Raw genomic sequence first — 22,475 nt, 5'->3', positions numbered from 1 at the left:
TTAATTGTATGTTTTTTAATGATTCACTTCGTACGAATACATATGAATTAGCCAACTCGTAAAATACGTAGGAATTCTCATGAGATCAGGCTGTCCAAAGAGATCTTTGTTTTAGGAAACACAGACCCGGCCTATCCACGTGATTTCTGCTCTAAATGGAGAGCGTTCAGGGAGGTCAGTCGCGAAACATTGCCAGGTTATGACAGCAAAGTTTCCATTGTGAACAGAAGAAAGTCCAAATAAAACCTTCTGGGTGACTTCGTAGCTCACACAACAGATAGAATGAGCCAAAAAACATAGTCTACACTGCGTTCTCACAGTAAAACACCTCTAAAAATCGAACACCGCTTGATCCTCATGACTTAACCATCTGTGGACAAAGTATTCCCGCATAAGCTCTTTCAGATGAAACATAATACCGGATTTTCTTTCATAAGTCACTGACCAAGAATGTTCTTTATAAGGTCATTACATTATGTCCTTAATTGGTAAAAGAGAGCGAATAAGCGTTAAGGGCACTTAAAAAGCTGGTTGGTATATAATATCACAAGCCGTGTATGCTTCATGATCACTGTACTAATCATAAATGGTGCTGTCACTGATGCAAAAAATACCTAAAGAGTTTTTATTAGTACCCCAAAGGTACAAACTGGTACCAAATGTATACATCTTTCTACCTAAATGGAACTTATTAGGAGCTTTTTAAAGGCTACTTAACAGTAACAGCTTGGGATTTCTTTCTGACAGTTTAGCTGACTTGTGGTTTGGTGATTTTAATGTTAATTTAAGGTTTTCGTACAGGCAGTCAGTCGTTTTGGGGGTGGTGAGGAGCTCTGAGCTTGCCAGGATGTCTTATTTGACAGAATGAGTAATCCAGCGCCATTTTCCGCGTGGGTAGTTTTGGGAGATTTTGTGTGTGTGTGTGTGTGTGTGTGTGTGTGTCACACTGCAGTAATTCTTTCTTCACATATTTCCTCCTCTCTTCTGCCTTCATTTGGACTTTGTTTTATTCGTACCTTCTCCCAGGGTATCAACACATGACTGTGGTGCTAAAACTTCATCTTCTGTGACATTTTCCTTCCTTACAGGTTTTATAAATAAATCCACCAAAGTCAGGAAGTTGACGGTAATGAATAACAAACAAGCTGTGAACTCTACCCTTCTCACATCTTCAGCAAGAATCTGTAACATTTATTCTATATTTACCCACCTATGGTGCGAACCCAGTTACCCAGCCTTTTGCAAGCATGTATCTGCATCTGTGTGTGTGTGTGTGTGTGTGTGTGTGTGTGTGTGTGTGTTTCTACCAACCCATGAACTTGGCATATGGTAGTGTAAGGTGGATGCCAAGTAGCTCACAGAGAGAAACGTGCCTGCGCAGGCAGGAGGAACAGGATGCCTTGTGTTACCAAACACACACACGTAATGTTCAGAAGCTCCAGCATGCCATGATCATAGTCTGAGTGGTGGCTCGTGACTGCTCATCCGAGGGGCGCTGATTCAAAATAAGTGTTTGGAGTGTCATGTGTGTTGCTTGTTTTTTCAAAATATGTGCTTGTTGCGTCATGTGAACCATGTTTGTTACACACGCGTCAAAAGCGTTTATGATAAAAAAGACGCTTACGTTCACAAAATACACGCAAGACACTCCCTTAACAGTAAACTCTGATTTCTGCTTACGCATGAGATTATGCGTGTGTCTGGCAAACGCGAGCGTCTCCTCCATCATAAACCCTCTAGACGCGTCTGCAGCAGACACCCATTTCGACAAGACACATGATGCACATAGGATCACTCTATGCGCAGAACACATATTTTGAAATAAGGAACCACACGATGTTGTGACGAACTTCGCATCGAGCGTCCTCGAAAAAAGAAGTTAACAGTCGCCACTGGTCCGACAAGGGGTGCATACCACTGATACACACACAAGCACACACGGATAAACATAATAATATATATATAAAGATAAAGTGCACTCAGCCCGAATCCCTTTTCCAAAGTGTTTCTCAAAAATCATGCACCCCGCCTTTAAAGGAATAGTCTACTCATTTTTATTATTAAAATATGTTATTACCTTAACTAAGAATTGTTGATACATCCCTCTATCATCTGTGTGCGTGCACGTAAGCGCTGGAGCGCGCTGCGACGCTTCAATAGCATTTAGCTTAGCCCCATTCATTCAATGCTACCATTTAGAAATAAAGTTAGAAGTGACCAAACACATCAACGTTTTTCCTATTTAAGATGAGTAGTTATACGAGCAAGTTTGGTGGTACAAAATAAAACGTAGCGCTTTTCTAAGCGGATTTAAAAGAGGAACTATATTTTATGGCGTAATAGCACTTTTGGGAGTACTTCGACTCGCCTGAAAAGTCCGCTCCCGTTCTCACTCTCATAATGGGAGAGGGAGGGTGTTACTGCGCCGAGTCAAAGTACTCCCAAAAGTGCTATTACGCCATAAAATATAGTTCCTCTTTTAAATCCGCTTAGAAAAGCGCTACGTTTTATTTTGTACCACCAAACTTGCTCGTATAACTACTCGTCTTAAATAGGAAAAACGTTGATGTGTTTGGTCACTTCTAACTTTATCTCTAAATGGTAGCATTGAATGAATGGGGCCAAGCCAAATGCCACCGAAGTGTAGCAGCGCGCTCCAGCGCCCACGTGCACACACACAGATGATAGAGGGATGTATCAACAATTCTTAGTCAAGGCAATAACATATTTTAATATTGAAAATGAGTAGACTATTCCTTTAAAATCATTATCTAATTTTTACGTTTAGCAGCATTTGCATGTGAGCATGTCTTAACGTTTTCTCTCCTAACCTATGAAACTAAGCGTTCACTTATAGCTTTGTTCATTTGCACATGCGGTCTGCATTGTTCGTATTCACATAATTCATAGTGATTATGCAAATCGGGTAACAGTGGCAACGTGCACACGAAATTAGTGCTGGATGCCATTTGCATGCCACCACGCAGGCCATTTCTGACATACTTTATCGGATCATTAATTTTGGTGCGTTGAGCGCATGTCAAACTGATGGTTTGATGGTTTGCGCCAAAATACTGCACGCAACTGTTTTTGTTTAGTGAAGCCAAGCCGTATTTAGGATTCCAGCCATTGAAATTAAACAAACTCAGGCTTGTCAAGGCAACGAACAGATCGCACATCAATTGCCTTTGATTGTTTGGAAGCGGTAAAAGCTTCATTGAAATCCAGCCGGAGGAACAGACGGCATAATGTTCCCCTATCACCAGCAACCACAACCAGATAAAACAAATTATCATGACAACAAGCAACCACACTTACGGGTTCCTCAGACATTTAAGTTAAAAGGAAGTGTGCATATTTTTAGGTCAAATACTTTTTCTTTTATTCATAAAAAGCACTAATCTAAAAATTGAAAGTCTCATAATCTATTTATGAGATTAAGAGCATCAAAGTTTGATTTCAACCTTAATCAGTCAATATTAAAGATATCAAGTTTATATTTTCACAGAATGCTCTTTATATTAAGAAAAATGACTTTAGCTTACAGACTGGGTCACAAATCTCTTTTAAGAGGAACCTAAGCATCTCTTTTGAGCATTGGTTTCTAAACAGTAAACCAGTTTAAACCAGGAGCGGTTTTTAAAGAACACCTATTTCATTGCTAAAAACAAGGTTATTTTGTGTATTTGGTATAATATGTGTTTGCGTGGTTTATGGTTAAAAACACATTATTTTCCACATACCGTACATTTTTTGCAGCTCCAGATTTCACTTTTTTCCTGAAATACTGTCAGAATCCTGCCAGATCCTTGTTTGTATTTAAATCTAGTTTAGCATGGCAGGGTTCTGACAGTACATATGTTCTATGTGGGAGATGCGTGGTTTTAGTATTGGGTTATTCTCACCACGCATTTCCAGGGTCTCGTCACTTTTTCCCCGATCCCTTACTTGTAATGATTTCCAGGTGTATGTAATTTACTTTGTCCCTATTTATTGTCCTTGTGTTTGCTGTTCTGTGCACGTTCGTCTTGTCACATATCCTGTTGGTTTGTCGTGAGTATTTAGTAATATCTTAGTCTTAGTCTGTTTCTTATTTTGGAAAAGTTTATTGTTAGTTGTGTTAAGTTAGTGTCGTGTTTTCGCGTCTTGTTTTGCCCCCTCGTGGGTTTTGTTTTTCTGTTTTTTCCCTGTTGTTTAATAAATTCCCTTTTTGTCAACGTCTGCATTTGGGTTTGTGTCTCAAAAACCTGACAAATACATGGATTTGAAAAGCTTTTTGTTCCTGATTGGCCAGCTAATCTGTACGCTGTTGTGATTGGCACGAATACCTCTGACGTCAGCTGGAAATGTGACGCTCCTTACCATGTTTGAAAGATTCGATCACAATGCAATGTTAACAGGAGTTAACTTACAGACTCTGAGTCCAAGCGGGAGGAATTATGATACTGACGGTCTTGTCAACATCACCAATCCCAGGAAGTAAACTGTTGCTTACAATTTGTGTGTTTGTTGTAGTCCAAGAAAAGAGATTTACGCTGAAGACGATAACTCGCGTCATTGTTTACTTTGGGGTTTGTACCTTTAGAATATCGTTAACATGTACTAATACACACTTACACACCAAAGGAAATTTAAAAACGTGAATCGGACGATAGGTGCTCTTTAAATGTAAGCGAATGTGAATTCTTCACATTATACAAGTTTTTGTCTGACGTCTTTGTATGACTTCAGAGTTCCTGCAACTTAGTAGCTTTCAAGTTCAAAAATAACTTTTGTGCTTTTCATGCGTCTGTACACAAGCTTTCGGGGTGTCACACAACGTGATCTTCACCGCTCCTAGAGGAGACCCGAAGAAGAGCCGGCACTTTGCCGTAGTCAAAAATGGCGAGTCAAACGGATTTGTTGATTAGACGTTTGAAAGTTGCAAAGATGAGGGTGAAGATAATTGCAAGGGAAGATCAAAGAAAGCGTGGTGAGCTCAGAGACACTAAGCTCCATGCTGGATTTATCTATTAGATGCCAGTGCAGAACAGCCCTCCTCTAAAGGCTGTGCATATTTTTAGCATGAACCACTGCTGACAGTTAGTGCTGAAATATACTTAAGCCGTTTAATGCAGGAATACTGCGGAAATTGTCTTTCTCTTTGCATTTAGAAGTACAAAATGATAAGTATTTGCATATAACTTCGTTTTCAAATATGGTGAAGGCATATGTATAAAAATAAGTATTTTGCCATTGCAAACTCAACCTTGCGTTGCTTTTAACTTGTGTTTTGTTATTTTTTACATGAAGTAGAAATTGAAAAAAAGAAGATTTTGCAGCTCTTGTCATGTCACATGAAATCACAGATGAGATGTCTATAATATCGCAGTTACATCAGTGAGATTAACAGGAGAGCAAATGAAAAATGTTGCTAGATATTTCTTTGTAGAAAAGACCCAAATCTTTTGGAGCGACACTGCAAACACCAAAATAATGAAATAGATCTAAGAGGAATCTGTTAAGAGTCAGCAGTCGCCACTGGTTGCAGCTATGAGTTGATATAGAGGTACATGAGTTACTGTAAAGTGTTTATGGATAAATGTTTAGAGAACGTTGCTTATTTAATTGCAGTGCTGAGATGATGGATGTTAAATTTATTCACTTTGTAAATACTTATCTGTGATTGCTTAACATTGAAGGGTCTTGAGATAAATCATCAAATGAATGCAAATGATGGGTGGTTCAAACTCTTATTTTCTCTCTTTCTCCTTGCCTCTTTTCTCTTTCCTCCTTATTTTATGAATATCTTCATGTTTGGTCTACTACATGCATGCATATATATTATACTATACATATGCTGTTGTCTGTGAAAACCCAGCTATTTTTGTGATTTACTGTTTTCTACAAATCATCCCACATAATGTAAAGAACATTCTGTAAAGATATAACTTTGATATCTTTAATATTGAGTAAGGTCAAGTCAAAAACTAAAATCAGTGTGAAAGCAAACTTCCTAATCTAATCATTAAATTATGAGACTTTAGCCTGGACAAGGGGCGTGGAAAAATAATACACTTCTGCTTCATCCCGGTCATCCTGTGGACAAATTATATTATGTTTTATTCTGATTGGTTGGGAAATGTTCCACGGGTGTTGACTATTTTTCTGTAAAATGCACACCTGACCTGTCAAATGTCTTAAAAATAACCACCAGAGCCATGTTTGTGGTAAGTTAACCATGGTATAGAGGGTATGCACGTGAAGTCACCTTCGGGGAAAGTGCCTGCGGTTACGCCCACTGAGTGGCAAAAGACAGAGCAGCAGAATTTGAGTACAGTGAGAAATCAGCGGAAACACGCAATAACGCGTCTAAATGGAAAAAAGGTGTTGTGCGATAGACTGTACTAACAGATTAACAAGAATTCGGAGCTATCGTTTTACAGACTGACAAAAAACCCTGAAAGGAGAAGTAAATAGATCGTTCATGCCAACGTCCACAGACCACAGGTGGGTTGACAAGTTGCTAGGGTCACTATCAAGCAGAGGTTTTACTTTCTACTTAAAAGTATTTTTTCAAGTATTTGTATTTTATTAGTGTTTTTCTTTGGAAAACATACATTCCAAAGCATATTATCATTTACTCTTTTACATTTCATAAATACAAGTTTTTGTTTTATATTTAATATTTAAGTACATTAACGTACTTTTACTGAAGTAAAAAGTACACAATTTTATTGTAAGTAGGTATTAAATAAATTTTAATATGCAATATATAAGAATACACAGTATGATTCTATGCTTTATAATGTAGTGAAGTAAAAGTGACGTCAATGCATACCCTCTATAAGCAGAATAATTTTTGAATTATTTGAAAATAATGCACACCCTTCGCTTCGTGCCACATTACCACCAAGGCGTGGATTATTTTCAAATAAATCAACGGCACTTTATAAATTATTACTTTATAATCTTTACTCATTATACAGGTTCAAAATAAAATATTGTAAATAAATCAAATAAAGATTGCAAAGACAGGGTCACGAATCTACTTTGACGTTTTGTCACCTGGCAGGTGACGTTTTTTTTTTTCAGTGAGAGTAACTGTGGGTTTACACCAGACGCGAGTTCAACCATTTGCGTGAGTAGATTACATACAAAGTCAATGCAAAGACGCGATCAGACGTGTCCTCGGGTGGAGTGATGTGAATGACGCAATATGGGCAGCACGTTTGCCGGGAAAACATGCGCTAATCGCCTCAAACGCATCTTCACCCAAGTTGAAAATATTCACTCAACTCGAGCGAAAAATTCGCCTGACACAAAGTTAAATCCCGCTAGTAATCTAGAGCGAGTAATGCGATGCCCCGCGTTTGGTGTGTACGTAACCTTAGACTATCCACTTCAACTTGAATCATATAAGTTGCTGATGAATTATTTTATTTTACATACATTTGATGTTCGTTTAGTGTTCATTTTGTATGTGTAAGTGTCTTTGATGCTAATCAATGCATCTGCATTGTGCATATTCATCAAAAACATAATCAGCCTCAATTTGAAACTATGAACAGGGAGCGCAACCTCACAAAGTATCTCCTCTAATAACGTTGTGGTTTAATGAATGGTGTTATGGTTGCAAATGTGAAATTAATGGGTTATCACATGTTTAAACTTTCACCTTGTGATTGATATATAATTGCTGAGAACTTACACCCTCTGATTTGAAATTGATTCAGTCAGAGTCTGGACACAAAACCACATCATTTGGAAGTTGGAATATCACAATATTCTTCCAGAAACATGTTTACTAAACATAACTGCTACTTTTTACAAGGACTCAAATGTTGTTCTTTTACACATTTTCTAGGTTTTAGGTTGACCCAATTATAGCACTTAAACATGGAAAAAGTACTTTTAGAAACGCATTTTGCATGTAAAGTGAGCAACAGAACTGTTGTCTAAGCATACTCATGCATCAGCCTATGTGAGTTTTCAGTTATATCAAATACCATTAACAGCCCTGCCCTCTTTGTGTAACATATAATACATTGTGACAGGATCAAAAAACAAAAACTATTTTTGATTTACTGTTTTTCACATAAAATCATCCTACATAATATAAAGAACATTCTGTGAAAATATAACCTTGATATGTTTTAACATTGACTAAGTAAGATCATGTCAAAGATTAATCAATGATTAAAATCAAACTTGATCCTAATATATCATTAAATTATGAGACTTTAGACTAAATTTCATAGAAACTTACATTTAGGTTGTTGTGTAGCCACATAAAGAAACAGTAAAAATCTGTACAGTGAATCACGAGTCAAAAAATCTTAATTTTCCTGTACATTCAGACGTAAACTGCAGCAGATGATCTTTATGACCCACAGTGGAAATGCACCCTAAAAGACAGACATTCCTCTGAAAGCCAGCAAGCTATAAAGAGAAAATGAGTGAACATCTGGAACAGACAATGCAGCTTTAGTCAGGCCTTGATGACTGAGAAACTCCCTTGAATCATAATTGATAGAGAAAAACTATTTAAATGCATGACTCTCACTCATACAGAAAACAGGGGAAGGCATACAGTACATACGTTGATGTTTGGATTTTATAGATATGCAAATATGTATGAACATATACAGTACTGTCAAAAAGTCTTGGGTCAGCACCAGCTTAGTTGTTTTAGCAAAAATGTAATGCCCATTCATATTTATTTTTTGCTCCCTTCATTACTATAAAGTCCCCCTGTAGTTAAAATCAAGTTTTAATTGTTGTTTATATGTCTATGTTGTGTTTTTAATATGCTTTAAAGAGCCAGTAAGATGCCAATTTCAAGCGTCCTATCACTGTTTATAAGTCCCGAACAACAGGTTTAAATGCATGCAAGGTCAAAAAACACAGTAATTTTCTCAAAATATACATTTAAAATTAGCACATTTTTCAGAGATCCCTAAACGATTTGTGTGAAGCCGTTCAACGACTCATTCTGCCTAAACTCCACCTTTCAGTAGCCTACTCTGCTCTGATTGGTCAACTGACACAGTCTCCGCACAGACCACAGATCAGTGGCACAGACCAACAATAGTGGAACATGTATTGACCTAGTGCTAACATGATTTACTGAGAAGACATTATCGACATCAATACACAAAATTCATCATTAATCCAAGCAGTAAACACAACGATAGAAACTAACAATTTTACACTCATTTAAGCATTTATGTAAGCTAACCAGGTCATAGCAAAACCGTAAGTGCAGCATGTGTTATCCACTTGCTACCGTGACTCTCTGACAGTATATTAAGAGTTTAAAAAGCAACATCATTCATAATTATTCTAACCAGTAAAAACGACGATAGAAACAAACAATTTACACTCATTTAAGCATTTATGTAAGCTAACCAGGTCATAGCAAAACCGTAAGTGAGCATGCATTAGCCGTTTGCTAACATGACTCTCTGAAAGTATATTAAGAGTTTAAAAAAACAACATCCATACATATCAGATTAATTAGTCCAGGTTATAAAAACGACGACAGACACTAACATTTTTACACTCATTTAAGCATTTATGTAGCTATAATCATACTTACAGGTTGTGGTTAGGAGACTCATGTTGTCTAAATAAAGTGGGTACTTAACCATTTTTCATTGCCAAAGGTCGAGTAAATCCCTCCGTGAAAAAGTAATTTTAACCACTGATTTTTTACAGCCAAACGTTTAGTATATCCCTCCTTGAAAAGGTAATTTTAACCACAGATTTTTCATATATCTTCATCCCTTGGTAGTGAAAACAACACAAACTGAAAACACAGCGTGATATGATGTTTACACACTAACTAGCTGAAGTCTCTGTGGGCAGGTCATAGTTTTCATTTCTCCCACGGGCAAGGCTGTAGGGGGAGATTATTATGCAAAGTGTTGGAATTACGTGGATAAAGTCAGGCAGGAGAATCAATCCATATGACGACTCGTTTCAGCGATTCAGAGTCGACTGCCTACTTTAGAAGCCAATAACTTTATTAATCGTGCACTTTTTGGTTCAACTACTTTGCACATTGTTTACATTGATGGACAGCTACATGACACACTGCGATACAGGTCATTTTCAAATTTGGATCCGTGTGGCTCTTTAAGGCAAACCGTGTGCAAATTCATCATTCAACACAAATTGGAGTCTCATTCCCACTGTTTGAAATCGCCTTGGTTTCCTAGGTCACAAATATGTAACCAATCATATCAATACAGCTGAACGAGTGGATCATCAGTTTGAGCCATAGAAATTACGTGCGGATGCTGCATAGACTCTAAATAAATAATGTTTGTGCTGCAAACGCACAGTTAACATGAAACCGGACTTAGCAGTTGTGTCTAAAACTGCAGAATGTAGAATCTTTTTACATATATATATATCTATAGTTTGAGTGGTGTAAAAAAGTGGAGGTGGGGATTTATTCGCATAATCATATTTGTGGCCCAAGCTGTGCATTGAGGTGATCCAGGGACTAATTTGCATATTCATAGATAAGTGTATATCAAATAAGGCAGGGGTGTAGGGTTACATTCAAGCTGCTTTAAAGGGGACATATTATGAAAATCACAGACTTTTTCCATGTTTAAGTGGTATAATTCGGTCCCTGGTGTTTCTATCAACCTAGAAAATGTGAAAAAGGTCAACCCAGTAGCTTAGTATTGGTAAACCATTCTATGCAAGCATGTGATAAAATAGGTCATCGAAATTTGGCTCTCCTTGTGATGTCAGAAGGGGATAATACCACCCCCTAATCTGTGCTATCCAACCACGGCACTGCCATTTGGTACAGACATCAGCTCATTTGTATTTAAAGGGACACACCCATTGTTTTATATGTTTATATATCAGATTTGTGTGTTTGTATAAATGATAGAGAACAGGCTCTGTACAGGCTGCGTGTGGTCGGAGACATAAATAGCAGACCCTTCTGGTTTTATTTATTCAATGGTTATCTCTCTTCTATCAATAGTACGTTTTTCCACGACATTGTCATGTATTTTATAAGGCAGCACAAATTCATGGACAATGTTCAAACTTGGTGGTGCAGTAAAATTAAACCTAAAATTTCACAGATGTTACAATTGACACCAGTCTATAGTGCTCAATTATGAGTCCAGCCATAAAAAAAGACATTTTCCGTTTGTCAGGCAAATTCTCCAGTTTTGAAACCTAAAGCTGTGTTTTCTGAATACATCCACACATATCATATTCTAGTTCAAAATAATATGCTCTCTGCAACCAGAGCAATTCAATCCGTACTGCATCATTAAGGTTTATTCTGCCATAATGTAGGCCAGACAAAAATGTACTACAAAAACTGTTTATGTGCCCAACCTCAAGCCAAGACGAAATAGATGCTTGTTTCGTTTTTTGTTTTACTGGTGCTAGTCACACAGTTGAGTTCTCAAACTGTCTTAAACCCCATGACCACTTTGCCTTAACCGCAATGAGAGGCTTTATCAAGCTAATGTCATAAGGGATTTTTCACAAGTAATCACTATAGTTGGAGAAAACCAACTCTCTCTGTTTCAAAGATCGGAGCCCTTGCTGTTCACGGGACCCCCAGCTCTGTATTTATGACTGTCACACACATCACAATGGATTAGGAGGAAGTAAGTCGCTGAAATTAGAGTCGGTGACCAACTGTGGAATTAAAGCAGCTTGTCATCTTATTTCTAATGAGCCTGTGAGGCAGCCGCTATCTGTAAAAGCCAAACTCTGCTCTACTTACCATCATTTTACATTTCATAAACAAAAAGCACTCATGTGGGGAGAGCGGTGACACTTCTGAGAGTGCCTAGGGACGCCTACGCTGATTCATCGAAATGACTGGTGCAATGTGTCGTGCCACCTGCCGTGAGGCAAACACATCCCATCATCACATGCGTTCATTTAGGTCTTTTAGCACTCCAAAGCCTCCTCTATGAATATGTATGTTGCAGGAACATGTTTAGGAGGTTGAAAGAGCAGCGGTGAGTCATGACTGCTATGGGCTGTTATGATGGAGGTTTTTGTAGGGCACTGCTTGTGGTCAACATCGTAGCTTTGAGTCAGACCACTCGTTTGTAGAAAACAATGGAATGGCACAACAGAACATCCCAGGTTTGGTTGTTTAGCATGGTCCAGTTAACCCCTGCTGGTTAATTGCTGTAATTGCACTATTATATGGCTATATATATATACACACACACAAAATAATGTGTGTATTTACACAATAGCATACAGAACATACCTGGGAGGCTAAATAGGCGAAATTAACATGACAAGCCAAATCAAGTTCAAAAAGGTCCCGAAGTCATTTCACATCACTGAATTTATTGAATTACATAAATACAGGAGCATCAGAGAGAGGACTCTTGTGGCTGTAGACGGTAATATTGTCTCTTGGTTCATATGAAATCATTTTGATGTATAAGTCGCACTAGTACAGACGTTTTCATCGAAAACACACTAGTTGTCGTAGTTACGCGCCTGAACCGAAGTGAACCTCTGGTCTGGCTAGTGGCTAAAGTGATTTCTGAATCAAATACCTTGTCAATAATAATTTTTAGTTTGCGGAGAGGTTTGGCAGCCAGGCAAGATAAGGACCTGTAGCTAACATTGTATACATTAATTTTAAAAAAGTAACGTTAGCTCAGTGTAATATTTCATAACTGTTAGATATGATATTCATGAATATCAGCTGAAGTCACTCACTTGTCTTCCGCCCTTTTAAGAACTAAAAGCTATGCCTTCAACATGTTGTGAGCATCAAAATTGCTATTTTTAAAACACTAAGGAGGCTCGACACAACATGATACTTTGCTCGAAGTATTTGTCTGTACATTTGTCTGTACACGTGAACTCGAGCATTGAGAACATTGTTTGTGTACACAGAGTTTACTAAAAAGAAGGTTTTGAACAACTGACTTTGGTTGATTTGGCGTCAGCTCGCTGCCATCTTACCAGTCAAGATATATCGATCTCCGAATGCGACATAAGGAGGGAGGAGGGTAAAGATGAATAGCTCCTAAAGCATAGTTCCATAAAAATGCAAGGATAATCCGTTGTTTTGTCGCAAGTGAAAAACAATATTGACCTTCTAGTTGAAAAAGGAGCCTCATTTGAGATTCATTCATTCACATTCGGAAATCGATTCTTTGTGTCTGGCAAAGATGGCGAGCAAACGCCAAAACAACCAAAGTCAGTTGTTCAAAACCTTTCTTTTCAGTAAACTCTCTGTACACAAACAATGTTCTTAATGCTCGCGTTCATTTGTAGAGATCCAGGTGATACTTCGAGCAAAGTTTCATGTTGTGTCGCTCCTTCTTAGTGTTGTAAAATAATGTTAGTTCAGTAGCAACGGACAGCGGCTGGAAGAACGCATCAGGGATCGAGTAGGCATCACACCCTAACCAAGATATTTTTTAAAGTAGCGTTTCTTTTCATGACAGTCAATGTGCAAAATGTTGTCTTTCATAGCCATTTCCCGTATCCGTAAAAATCATAGACAGTAAAAGATAAGAAATCTGTAAATCGTAGCAAGCTAGCCAATGCTTGTCAGTAGCCTACTGGTACTCGGTAGGTCCTCAAGATGGCGGCAGGCAACTGGAATGACATAAAAGGTCACGTGACAGATATTCATGAATATAAACAAAGTAATTTAGTTGTCATTTATTTCCCCTGTTATCAGAAATAAACTCCTGTTAAAGGAATCTGTTGTGATTGATTCTATGTGGAAGTCTACTGGAAGTTGCGTTAAGTCCCCAAAAGCCGTTTGTTAATGTTGTTGCTGCTAAAACCGTCTATAGTATGTAGTATAGCTGATTGCAGTATGTAGTATGCTCCTAGGAAATTCACTTCATAGTATGTTTCCTCTGGCTCATGTGGTCACAAGGCATAGACCCAAAGATATTGGTTATAACAAGATTGGGCATTGCTATTACTTATAGGGGCAGTTTCCCGGATAGGGATTAGACTAGTCCTAGACTAAAATAAATATAAGAGGAAAACTGGAAACAACTTGCACTGACATATCTTAAAACACATTAGTGCCCTTTGTTTAGCCTCAAAATGCACACAAGTAATGTTTGTAGTAAGGCATGTTTGTTAAAACTAGTAATATTTCCTAACTAAACTAAGGCCTAGTCCTGGCTTAAGCTAAGCTCTGTCCGGGAAACCACCCCATAAGGGGACAATTAAATGCTCAATATGGCCGCTATGGCAACATGACATCCTAAAGGGGGAGGGGCTCTGAGAGTCGTGTGAGGCACTTGACAATATGTGCAGTAGCTGAAGCGACCTTGAAAAATGTTTTGGTTTAGGAAATGTTATGGTACAGTTGATATCAGGTTTAATTGTTGGTCAGAAATTCAAGTAAATTGGACTTTAGTCTTGCATGGCTGAAATAACTGCTTGGAGGCATTGCAAACATGGACGCCTAGTGGCACAACTTTCTTAAGAATGATAACTAATAGTTGAGTTTGTACTGCAATAATATGTGTGTGTGGAAACCATCTAAGAGTTTTCTTTTACCTCTTCTACATTTGATTCAAAATGACTTAAAATGGTTAGAGCAGGTCAAATATCTACAACATTATGTCACTGGTCTAAACAACATAAAGTCGAAACCATTGGTTATTGCTTTACTACAGTAAACAATCAAGTATTATCACAGTATCGCAATATTTTCCCTTATTCTTTTTATTTCATTTTTCTGTTTACCTAAAAAAAATCATCCTCCTTAAGCCTGGATGACATTTCAAAGTTAAACAGAAGCAGATGTCTCGCACCCCACACCACCACCATTCCTAACCCATTGCCTGCAATATATTAATTAGAAACAGTGCACTTATTCAGTTGTGTGCCTGAGTGTGTGTGTAATATTAAATTTGGAGATACATCGGGGGGTTCAGTGACTGGAAAAGCCACATCAGGTTTCCTCTGCATGTCTTCAGATGAGACAATCCTCCAATGAGACCAATATCCCAGCCCATCCCCTTTCACTGCTTCTCTCCTTGCAATAATGAAAATGTAGCCGTTGAGAGCATCTAACCACAGCGCTCTCCCCAGAGACCCCTCTGCATACGGTCAGTTTATGTATCTCACAATAGCAATAGCAGACCAGTGTAATGTTTCTAAAGACAGTAATGAAGATCCATTAGATGCTGCAGAATTGGTTTTGGGAGACAGAGAAGATGTAACATTAATACACTAGTGTCATTTAAATTCTGTTCTTGTCGAGATCACCTTATTAATCATTGAAATAACAGCAGTGAGTAAAGTAAATATAATGTTATGTTCCCATAGCTCAGTTGGTAGAGCATTGCATAAGCAGTTCAAAGGTCATGAAATTGAACTAGCTGCATCCCAAAACAAAGGCTCAAGAAGGAACCAAAATGAGATGGTCTATGTTACGGAGGATTTCCTGTTTGCGTCACTGGCTGTTTCCACCCAATGATAGCGCGACCTAGTAGATATGCTTCTAAATCTTTAAACAAAGACAGAGCCATAAAATCAGTGGCGGCTCGTGACTGCTCATCCGTGCGGCGCAAATTCAAAATAAGTGTTCGGAGTGTCATAATTGTTGTTGGCGTTTTTAAAATATGTGTTTGTTGCGTCATGTGAACCATGTGCATCACGTGTTTTGTCAAAATAAGTGCCTGCTGCACACACATCAAAACCGTTTATGATAAAAGAGACGCTCACGTTCACAAAATACACGCTAGACACTCCCTTAACAGTAAACTCTGATTACGCATGAGATTATGCGAGTGTCTGGCAAACGCTTTTATCATAAACCCTTTATTTTGACCAGACACGTGATGCACATAGATTCACTCGACACGCAAAACATATTTTGAAATTACGAACCACACATAAGACGGGCTACATACATGTTGTGACGAACTTCGCATTGAGCGCCCTCGAAAAAAGAAATCACCGGCCGTCTCTGCTATTTATTGACCTTTTAATATTGACTAAGTAAGGTCATATCAAAGATTGAAACACTGACTATTTTCTGCTTATAGGTTATAGTATATACAATCATTTTTTAATCGTTTTCAAACGGGACCGGCTTGGCAAAACGGCCTTTACAGAATGCAGTATCTGAATTGGGATATGTAGCTTGTATGCACTGTAAGTCCTTTTAGATAAAAGCGTATGCCAAATGCATAAATGTAAATGTATAAATGAATGTGTCTGGAGTGAAAGTCTTGACGTGCAAATGTATTTATTGGTCAGATTGTTTTATAATGACAGCTACTGTAGCCACTACCACATACACATGATATAAAGCATGGAGTAATGTTTCATTCAAAGTTAGATGTGCTGTATTCCTGCCTGATATCTCAGACTTCCAAAGAGACCATAAAGACATTCCAGCAATGAAACAATAGGAACTTTGAAACAAAATGTCTCCTAGCAACCAAATTTTGGCAACAATGGGAAGCTTTACAGATGTTTGATTGTCAACAAAGTCTCCTAGCAACCGAATAGCTGAAGATAAATCCATCATTTACTCTCTAGGTGTATGATTATGAACAGAGTGGACCATTAACCGTATTTTACACAACTCATTCTGCGAAACGTTTTAGGATCACAAAACAGTTTAACTTTGAATCATCGGTGCATTTGAGTAAAAGTGAATGTTTTCCATTAACTGTGTGTACATGTATCTGGATGCCTTCATGTCATAAAACCAAATAATTTATTATTCCTCATGCCATTCACCTGCATCTTTTCAAGAGTGAATTTTACATGGGCTTCTGTTTTATATTTAGTAGGAATTTAAAGGCTTCATGTCTATACTCAGATATTAAAATGTTAAAATCCCATGTTGTAAACATTTATACCACATTCCTGTTTAAAGCTAGACAAAAATCTCTTTAAAGACATATGTTGTATGTTCAATTCTGAAAGTGGTTCCTTATGTTTGTTGTAATCTATATTAAGTGTCTTATATGTTTTAGTTTTGTATATACTATGTATAAGATTTGATGGCAAATGCAGTTGATATAGTCACACACTGATCTACAAGACTTTATTATATTTATCAGATTTGACATGACAGATTTTTAAGAGGGGTCTTTAAACCTCCATCCAGTTTATGCTCTGTAAAATTTATTTTCTCTCTGCTATATTTCAAATTAACTATTTTCTTTTATTATTTCATCTTGCATCAGGCCCCAGGAAACTTGGCAGTTTCACCCAACTCTGTCTGACAGAAACTTCTTGCTGATGCTGAAGTGGAGAAAAGTCGTTGGCAGCATCCGAAATCCTAGAGTTTCTTACTATATAGTAGGCGAGAAACAGACAAAAGAAGTATGTCCGAATCCACAGTACTAATAAAAGAGTAGGCGAAAAGTACCCAGATGACCCTATACTTCCGGCTTAAGTGTGCATTTGATGGACACTTTTCTATCCCATGAGGCCATGGGAGAGGATTTGTGAGTGGAGATGATGCAACTGATGCTGGTAGGTCACATGACAATGACATCATGATGAATGTACGGATTTCATTCATAATATTTAGAAAAGAGCTCATTAACTGATTTACTGATTTAAATAAATAGGCCTACCTACTCAAGAAGGCATGCGTTTTCAGATGCAACTTGAATTTTAAATTAAAACATAAATTAAAATGATCACATAGTTTACTCATCCTTATGCCATCCCAGATGTATATGACTTTCTTCAGTTGAACACAATCAGAGTTTATTGTAATGAAACATGTTAGCTTATAGTCACAGTCTGACAACTAGTTACTGTACAAGACACCCAATGATATTAAGGCGACATGCCACCATATTTGAATTTAAACAACTCTGTGTTTACATTACACAAGGTGTCGATTGCTAAATAAGCTCAAAACATTAATGGTTTTCTCTTATAAAAACATCTTTTCACTTTAGATGATGTTTATTAACCCACTGGAGTCATTTGAATTATTATAATGATGGATGTATGAGCGTTGTGGAGCTATAAAATGTTGACCACCATTTAATGGCATTACAAAGCTTTTAAGAGCAGGTAAATATTTAATATAACTCCAGTGTCTGGCTAAACAAAGGAAGTAATAAATTGTGAGATAATTTTTATTATATATTCCCTTAACATATTTAACTATATATCTTTATATTATATCAATGTAATTATATTTAATATAAATAATATGAAAATATATGAAGAGCTCAGAATTAAAAACTGCTAAATGCCACCTCTGTCAAAGACCAGATAATGATATTAACCTAATGCTCTCTGCACAGATTATACTATATCCAGCCTCAGGCCATTCAGAATATCACTTTTTTTACCCGGTTAGAGAGAATACCGATTTTTATCCGGTTGGAGAGTATAACGTTTTTATCCGGTTAGAGAGAATACCGTTTTTACCCGATTAAAGAGAATATTGCTTTTTTACCTGGTTAGAGAGAATACCGTTTTTTCCCCCGATTAAAGAGAATATCGCTTTTTACCCAGTTAGAGACAATACTGTTTTTTACCAGATTAAAAAGAATATCGCTTTTTATCCAGTTAGAAAGAATACCGCTTTTTACCCGGTTAGAGAGAATATTGCTCTTTACCAGTTAAAGAAAATACAGTTTTTTTTACAAGATTAGAGAGAATATTGCTTTTTATCCAGTTAGAGAGAATACCGTTTTTACCCAGTTAGAGAGAATACCGTTTTTTAACCAGATTAAAGAGAATAACGTTTTTTATCCGGTTAGAGAGAATATCGTTTTTACCCGATTAGAGAGAATATTGCTTTTTACCCGGTTAGAGAGAATACCGTTTTTACCCGATTAGAGAGAATATTGCTTTTTTACCTGGTTAGAGAGAATACCGTTTTCCCCCCCAATTAAAGAGAATATCGCTTTTTACCCAGTTAGAGACAATACTGTTTTTTACCAGATTAAAAAGAATATCGCTTTTTATCCAGTTAGAAAGAATACCGCTTTTTACCCAGTTAGAGAGAATATTGCTCTTTACCAGTTAAAGAAAATACAGTTTTTTTTACAAGATTATAGAGAATATTGCTTTTTTATCTTTTTATTTTATTAGAGAATACCACTTTTTTACCCGGTTAGAGAGAATATCGCTTTTTACCCGGTTACAGAGAATATCGCTTTTTTACCCGGTTAGAGAGAATACCGCTTTTTAACCTGGTAAGAGAGAATACAGCTTTTTTACCCGGTTAGAGAGAATAGCGTCTTATTACCCGATTAGAGAGAATATCGCTTTTTTACCCAGCTAGAGAGAATTTTTTTATACCAGATTAGAAAGAATATCGCTTTTTTACCCGGTTAGAGAGAATATCGCTTTTTTTACTCGGTTAGAGAGAATATCGTTTTTTACCCGGTTAGCGGGAATGCCGCTTTTTTACCCGGTTAGAGAGAATACCGCTTTTTAACCTGTAAAAGAGAATACCGCTTTTTTACCCGGTTAGAGAGAATATGGCTTTTTTACCCGGTTAGATGAGGTTTCTTGGTTCTCGGTTAGATGAGGTTTACTAATTATATTAGGATATTGACAGAAATTTTTTGCCTTTAATAAAGGCTGTATTTAGAAGAGACAGTGAAAAGAGAAGAGAGACTCGAGAACTTTTTTTAGAAGTGGAGATTTTTGCATGTACTTGGAGGGTTTTGCTGCGAAAGACAAAGACATTTTTTGTCAAATACTAATGAAATACCAGAAAAAAAGGCATTTTAATTACTGACTTATAACCTTTCATTGCCATTAAAGTGAAATTACTGAACCTCAACATAACAGCCTGATAAAAATGCTTATTTACAAGAAACCATGTCAGACGCACTTAGAGGGTTTTGCATCTTAACTTTTCATCATTTAATTACACATTTTTAGACATATAATGCAGTCTGTGCTCAGTTTTTGTTGTTTAACCATGAAATTTTGGAGGACAAAAATGTTGGCATGCAACTGTGGAAAAATAGTTTGATGGCTTTTCTGGCAAGCATATCTGTTCATTTTTAGCCAGTTGGAGACTACAATATCTGCAGTAAAACATTTCTGTAAAACACTCAACTGTCCATCTATTTCATCAGCCTGCAGACTTAGGCAATGTAAGAATGTGTGTTTATCTTTCTGTTTCATGCTAGTTTAATGAAATCAACATTCAGTGACCTCAGGGAGGGAATGGAGGAAGAGGGCCGTGTATACCTTAGTTTCTTTCCCCTGGGCTTCAACTTTTGGACTTGAAAGTCATCCTCTCGTCTGAAGAGTGCAGTCATCAAATCCGACATGTGTCACTTTGTTTGTCATTATATTGATAGTGGGGATGGTTAATCATCCACAAAACAACATTACAAAACACCACAAAACAACATCACTTTGACCTACAGTAAATGTAATTTTGATGTTAACATTGTATTGTTTTATTGTTTTTCTGACTTTGATGCGTGATTCTGTAAGTTGCCTAACTAGACTGCATTTTCAGAGCCTTTATATAAGAAATTCTACTCAAATGCTCATATTTCATGAACAATCCCCTACTAAAAATAAAAATCACAATTTTAATTTTGATGAATCACATCTTTGTAATAAATATTATTTGTCATGCTGAGATTCATTTGACTCAAGAATAATCCAACAGTTCACAATGTACTTGACATTTTATCAAGTATGTTTATTTTGTTGAAGATCCCTGGATTGTATGTGTTATTCAGATAAATCTTTCAGCCCACACACAATACATTGTTTGCAATGTGTAAATATCATTATTTAAGAAATGTTTGCGAATATTTGTGACAGTTTCATAACAGCACATTGATGCATGACTACACAGATCATAGCTTGTTCCATACGTTTATATTAGCCAAAAAGAATTGCAGTAACTTCATAGAAATCTTCATGCTTTCATTCTTGTTTAACCTCAGTAGTATAACGCCAGTTGATCCTTGCATCTGAGAATTAGCTTATTTTCCCAAGAGCGAAAAATATGAGGCTATGTTGTTACCCAAGGCAGCAATAACAGTGAAATATCATGGAGAGATTGTGGAAAAATATGGCTTTAATTATTTTCCATTAACCCTGGTTTGTTTCACAGCTAATTGAATGCAGACGCCGAAATAGATTGCGCTGAAGGCTAAAGCAAAGTATTGCTACAACACAAAGAATCCTATGTGACTAGATGTAGTTGTCTCTATACAGCATTTATACAAGGCCAAGTAACAAATTAAAAAACACTGTCACTGTTTTCTGCTTTTCATTGTGTTGCGAGAATGAAAACTAAATGTGTAAATTATTTTTAAGATGTATAAAGAGAAGTATTTACCTGTGGACACCTGTTTACATGTTGAAACTTACTATAATATTAGATAATACACTTTCAGTAAAAATTAAATGATGTGTCTATTTATGATATTTATTCTTTTATTATTTTTTAAATACATGAACCAGTCTGTGAAAACCCATCTATACTTATGTTTTGTGATTTACTATTTTCTACCTAAACTCATTCCACATAATTTTGGGCAGATGAAGCCTAGTGGTTAGAGAGTCGGGTTTGTAACCAGAGTGTTGCGATTTTAGTGCCCTTGAGCAGGGCAGCTTACCCTAATTGCTCCCCCGGTGCTGGGATAGCTGCCCACTGCTCCGGTTGTACGTGTGTTCACTTCTTACTGCGGTAGGTTAAAGGAAAACACCACAGTTTTTCAATATTTTATTATGTTCTTACCTCAACTTAGACGAATTAATACACACCTATTTTTTTTCAATGCGTGCACTTAATTTTTGTACAGCGTGTCGTGAATGTGTTAGCATTTAGCCTAGCCCCATTCATTCCTTAGGATCCAAACAGGGATGAATTTAGAAGCCACCAAACACTTCCATGTTTTCCCTATTTAAAGACCGTTACATGAGAAGTTACACGAGTAAGTATGGTGGCACAAAATAAAACGTGGCAATTTTCTAAGCAAGCTGCAAACTAAGTGCCCTTCTGCCATACAATATAGTTCTCATTTTTATCCACTTAAAAATCGGCATGTTTTATTTTGTGCCACCATACTTACCTGTGTACTCATGTCTTTAACTCTTTCGCCGCCATTAGACGAGATTCGTCTAAGTTCAGGTAAGAACATAGTAAAATATTGAAAAACTGTGGCGTCTTCCTTTAAATGCAAAGGTCACATTTCGAGTATATGTTGCATGCTTGTCACTTTCATAATGTAAAGCATATTCTTTAAAAATATATCTTGATATCTCTAATATTGACTAAGCAAGGTCAAGTCAAAGATTAAGATAAATGTGAAATCAAACGTTGATGCTTCTAATCTTATCATTAGATTATGAGCATCGATTTCAAAGACGGGGGTCACATATGCATATAATTTTTACTCCAAAGTGTCACGTGTTGCCATTTTGTCATCTGTAAACATCCGATAGTCCATAAGCAGTCTGTGGACGGTCCATGCCATTACTATAGTGACTTCTGGAATGAACTTTGACACTTATCT

General features: G+C 37.0%; 1 long non-coding RNA gene across 9 annotated transcripts in view; it reads left to right on the top strand.

Annotated features, from left to right (window-relative positions):
- Positions 1-21,425, top strand: part of LOC129427520 (uncharacterized) — a 93,184-nt gene extending 71,759 nt beyond the window's left edge. For all 9 annotated transcript variants that reach the window (XR_012373186.1, XR_012373190.1, XR_012373192.1 and 6 more), the window contains 2 exons: positions 17,187-17,478; positions 20,121-21,425. This is a non-coding gene — a long non-coding RNA (uncharacterized lncRNA). The remainder of the gene's footprint in view (positions 1-17,186; positions 17,479-20,120) is intronic.
- The last annotated feature ends 1,050 nt before the right edge of the window (positions 21,426-22,475 follow it).

This window comes from Misgurnus anguillicaudatus, chromosome 14 (assembly GCF_027580225.2).
Source record: "Misgurnus anguillicaudatus chromosome 14, ASM2758022v2, whole genome shotgun sequence".
Lineage (NCBI taxonomy): Eukaryota > Metazoa > Chordata > Actinopteri > Cypriniformes > Cobitidae > Misgurnus > Misgurnus anguillicaudatus.
Note: the sequence above shows the minus strand (reverse complement) of the source record. Positions and strands in the feature narration are given on the sequence as shown.